Source organism: Drosophila eugracilis, unplaced genomic scaffold (assembly GCF_018153835.1).
Source record: "Drosophila eugracilis isolate 14026-0451.02 unplaced genomic scaffold, ASM1815383v1 contig_2154, whole genome shotgun sequence".
In the NCBI taxonomy this organism is placed as follows: domain Eukaryota; kingdom Metazoa; phylum Arthropoda; class Insecta; order Diptera; family Drosophilidae; genus Drosophila; species Drosophila eugracilis.
This window is the reverse complement of record NW_024573038.1, coordinates 10590954-10596277: the sequence shown is the minus strand read 5'-3', so window position 1 is coordinate 10596277 and position 5324 is coordinate 10590954. Positions and strand designations below refer to the sequence as shown.

Genomic DNA, 5324 nt, shown 5'->3' with positions numbered 1-5324 from the left:
ATTAGGCGAAGTTTAGTTAATTGGTTGAGTGTGACTCTTCAGGCACATGCAGATCGGTTGCAAGGGCCGGGCCAAACGATCTCGTGTCATGTGTGCAACGAGGGTCGGTGGCCTTAAACGAGGAGGTGTGGGAGGTCAAGGCCCTTGGTCTTAGTTACAGGTTTATAAGTTCTTTGATATTAACATTAAGTTTTCCTTAAATCATCCCAAAAATACTTTCATAATTTCCCACTTGCCTTCCATCTACCTCAACCATGCAAATTCCTTTGGGGTCTTTCAATATTTAACCCACAAATTATTCCACAAACATAGAGGAAAAAAAACAGCTTGCCACTCTTTGTCTATGCCACAAAACTCGAAGAAATAGAGCGCGGAGCATATGAAAAAATAAAAAAAAAAATTGGCGCTGACACTGACAAGTCGTGTGAAGCACACCTGCAAGAGTCAAGCGGCAAAACGACGGATTTCGAGATTTCCAGAGACCGCAAAACCGAAAACCAAAAACCAGATCGGTAACGGCGGGGGGGAGAATGCAGTTGGGGGAATTGCAGCTTGGGGCATGGCATTGCATTCGGTGCACCGAAACATGTTGCAAAATGTGCAGCTCAGCTGTGCGTCTTTGGCCTTAAAACTAGTGCAACACACATATTGGCCTGGCCTGGCCTGGCCACCTCCTCCTTCTTCGCTGACTCGGGGAAAAAGCCAACCTCCCTGGTTCCTTGGAACCTGGCAAAGCGCCAAACTAGCCAACTTGAAGTAGCAAAAGGGGTCTTGACTATCCGTTGGGGATCCAAAAGAAACAAGAAAATAAATATGAAGTAACCTAACGAGGCTTGGAATACCCCTTAATGTGATCTTTAGGTACTAAAGATGATGACAGATTTCAGGTTAAAGATTATATAGAACTTAATTATGATTACTATATGATATTCTAAACATTAGTTTCTTAAGAATATAAATTACCTTCTTAGCCAGATATAATTTTGATACCCTCTAACCGAAAGTACTCCCGCAAAATGGGAAAAACAAATGTTGCACCGCTTGATTTTCTTGCCGGGGGCCTTTCGCTACTTGAGCACACACACGCGTAAGTGGAACGAGGGCGGCTGCAGCAGTTGCATGATGGGGGAGGGGAATTGCAAGACATTGTCCTTAGCCTCACCGCAGGCTGAAAAGCGGAGCGTGCACAACAACAACAAACGCCAGACAGACAGACGGAGGCTGCAATAAGGCGAAAAAGAGATGGTAATAGACAGGGACTTGGACTTGATTGCAACAATGTTACACACTCAAGATGCGCCAGGTATTCGGCTAAGGCGATAATGTGGCAAGGATAACAAGGCATCTTCGGACAACGGAGTGTTGCACTGAAGGACACAAACTCTAAGCTATAAAATATTATATTATATAAGGTATTAAGTTAATTTTTAATATTTTACAAGTTATGGGAAGCAAAGGTAAGAAAATTAACCAATTTCCTTTCATTTTCTTCTAACCGTTGTTAGCTTTTCCTTTCCTATCTCACCAACAGAGTCATTTATATTTCTCTCCGTGTGAAAATTGCGAATAAAGCTGGTTGTAAGGACTGCCTTGTTATCAGGCAGCTCTTGTCTTGGTCCCCCCGTCGACCGCCTCGAAGTGCGTAATGCGCTCATTACGTGCCGGCATCAACATCGCATCGCACATGCCACCACCGGTGGCGACTCCAAGCCTCAACGCCATGGCTGAACTATTCCATCTGCACCATCGCCTCACCTCATGGCCCTCACTTCTTTGGCTTTCAATTCGGTTTTTGGGCTTTGTCCCAGGCTTGTACACGGCAATGTCATGCCAATTGCATGCCTTTCCCATTGCCGCCTTCTCTCTCTCCTTCCCTCTCTTTGAAAAGTCTGTCGAGGATTGGCTGAATCGTAGATGACCAGTCCAAAGGGGGGTGGGGGAGGACTTAACCAGTCAGCAGCTAATTAGAGAACCGCCTTTTGTGCCCGAGTGATAAGGCAAAAATTGGAATTGGTGGCCAGATTGCGGGCTGGCTTTGATTCATTCCCCCATCGAAATGGTATGGCTGAGTCGTGTCTGGCAAATTGATGAAATTGTCAGCGATTTGGCTGATCGGTCGGTCATGGGGATGCGATGGGAAAATAACTGAAGGCTAAAGGGGGTTTAATTGGAGGAGGATTGCGTTTAATTGGATTATTAAGAATGTGATATTAAAAGATTATTATTAAAGGCTAGTTTTTAAGGTTATGAAAAGTTGGAAAAGCTACAAGAAAATCTTAAAATTATTTGAGTATTCGTAATAATTTTTCTATTAAGCTTTGGGCATCTTTTAAGATGGATTAATATAGCTCATCTTTTAATTCTCTTTGCTGCCAAATCCCTAATAAACCACAAAGCTTATCATAGCCCCACTGCTTCCATTTCTTAACCTTGCCAAAAGTTCATCAACCTAAACCGCAAAAGCTATATTCAGTTGAGTGGAGTTTTGGTCCAGGCAGCCAAATCGGTAAATGAAAGCGATGATAAGGTACCATTTCAGTACCCTTTGGGGGTATAAGAGTGAAATCAAAAAGTTTAAGAAAAATAATACAAAATAAAGACTGTTTTAAGAGGACTTCTTATCATTTTTTAACATAACATCATGAAAGTTTCTTACTTTTAATCTAACTAAATCTAAATTCTTATTAAAAAGTCTTTAAAATCTAAATCTAAGTACCTTAAACCAACTGTTGCAAGTGCAACAGCATCATCAACATCAGCGCATCAAAATTAATGATGCAGTGAAAACCGCTAAGTACCCCAAACTGCAACAGGAACCATCCCTCCTCCCTAAACCTCCTTTCCCTCTCTCTCTATATATATCATCATGCCCTTCAAATTGAGGTGCCAGGCAGGTGTTTTTGGCCCATTACTGTTTTTAGATGAGTTCGGGGACACGTGCAATGCAGCAATGTCCGGCGGTCGTTGGAAGCGGAACAAAAGGCTTTGCGGTTGCGCTTGTTGTTGGTAACATGCCGCCGGTCATGTCGGTTATGGCCGTTGCTGTACTATGCCGCCCGTACTGTGGTGGTAACCATCAATGGAAGTCCATATGTCAAGCGACTTAACAGCAACAACAACAACAACAACAGCTCGAACGAGACAAAATCAATTTCCCTGCTCAGTTAACCAAACAACAACAGCAACACGAGTCACATTTAAAACGGATTTGTAACGCCAGCCAATTATTTACGCTAGGAAAGAACGTGAGAGAGGAGGCAACTGCAGGTGGCAAACAAAAAGTCCAGAAGGTGAGTGCCTTTTTAGGGAAGAGAGAAACTTAGAATGCTCTTTGAAGAAAACTATCTTGGGATGGGGATGTACAAGCTATAAGATTTTAAAGCAAAGTTTACATAACACCTATTAAATATTTAAATCGAAATATTTTCTAACTTTCCCTGAAAGTAATAAAGCTTCTTGAAAGAGTACTCAAGCCTCCAAGGCCAATAAGTAGAACAGGAAAAGTCGAGCTTGAGCTCAAGCTCAAGAACGATAGAACGCGTAGGCGATGTTGAAGATGTAGATTACAAGGTTTCAGGGTAAGAAAAAGCAAAGAGGAACTGAGGAACACAATTGGCCAGAGGAGGAGGAACAAGAAAACTGGGTAACAAACGACGAAGCCTAGGAAGTGGGCTAACTCAATTGGTCTCTTGGCAAACGCATTATGGGTCACTAAGCCGCACGGCCATTGTCAGACGTTGGCTTTGTCACTTCCCTCTCTCTATATCTTTTCTATATCCTCCTCTTGGTTTCTTGCCCAAGCCTTTTAACCCCCCTCTCTGGCAAGTGCATTCCGCGATTGACATGCAACACGCGTTCTGAGCGCCCACTTTCCCGGACTTTACAGTAGAGGAGTAGAGAAGGGGGCACTGTGGCATTAGGGGGCGTGGCACGCACCGTTGTCGCTTGGCTTAGTTTATAAAACTTGTTATCGCTGAGGGAGAAACAGCCAAATTATTTTTTCTCTTCTATTCTCAATGGAAAACCTGCGGAAAAATGAAAAACTGATTTTTATAAAATGTTTTTTTTCTTTTTAAGTGGTTAATATTTATGGATGAGTACTTAAAACTTTCAGTTCTTATTGATCTTAAATAAATCCCTAGAATTTTTCCTAGTATAACTACATATTTTTTCACAGTGCAACTGTCTCTGTCTTTGAAGCTGTGTAATTGAAATTACGTGACACTTTGCATATGCACTGGATTTAAATCGAGTTTCCAGTTGGCCATCATTGGGGAATGGTAGGTGGGGTGCACAGAGGTGCCTGCCTATTGTGGCACGCGTGGCTTACGGTTCGGACTCCCCCGTCGTTCGATGTTGTCTGTGGCTGCGAAAGTGGAATGCATTGGACCAACGTAGGCGACAGCTCAGAACTTTGACAAGTGCATTCAAGTGCAGTCGTTGGAGGGAGAGAAAATTAAGGGCATGAAAAACGAGGAAGGAGACCCTAACACGTGTTGGAAAAACCATAAAGAAACATATAAAAACGAAAATCTAATTAGAAGCAGACATGCTGCGAGAGAGAAGGGAGCCATGCAACGACGTGGTTTTAAGAGGTGCGGGAATAAGATTTAAGGTTTAGTGTGGATAACCAAAGGCAGCTGAAGTAAATCTGGCGAGAATGAAATGGAACTAAAGATAAGAGAATTTTTTGGGGGAGAGTATATTATTAAATATTGAAACGGACATTATTGTTATTGTTATTAAATTCGAAAGCCTTTGTAGCTATTTAAGACCTATTTGGATCTTTGGAAGTGAGAAAGAGGCCTTTAAAATTTAAAATTAAACATCAAGCCCCTAATAAAGAAGAAATATGTAATAAAACTGACAAATTTTCTCTTAAAGTATTTAGAAAAGTAAAAAACTGCCAAAAAAAAAAAAAAAAAGATTTGTCAGAAGTGGGATTCGAACCCACGCCCTCAGAGAGGACCAGAACGCTCGATCGAACCCCTCTGCGAAGGGTAAGAGATTTTTAGCTCTTGAGTCTGGCGCCTTAGACCGCTCGGCCATCCTGACATTGGCTTTCCGGCGACAATTTATCCTCTTGGGCTGTGGGCTATTTATAGAACAGCAATTAGATAAGCAAAGTTAAAAGAGAAATTTTTTGGCATTACAAACAAAAATATTCGTTTGCGCAGGGAAATGGGGAATGCGAGCCACACATCATCCATCGCCACCATCAAAAAAGAAAAAAAAAGATAAAAAAAAGGTGATAAAAGCTTGGCGGCATCTGTGTGTTTGTGCTGGTGTCACTGTTGCCGGTTGCTATGTGGTTAAGTGCTGCA

The 5324-nt window shown here is 42.1% G+C and overlaps 1 non-coding gene across 1 annotated transcript; it reads right to left on the bottom strand.

Moving 5' to 3' along the window:
• Positions 1–4929: 4929 nt before the first annotated feature.
• On the bottom strand, positions 4930–5055 carry Trnal-caa. Its single transcript has 2 exons — positions 5018–5055; positions 4930–4974 (listed from the first exon to the last, which is right to left on the bottom strand). It is a non-coding gene; the product is annotated as a tRNA-Leu (tRNA).
• Positions 5056–5324: the final 269 nt, after the last annotated feature.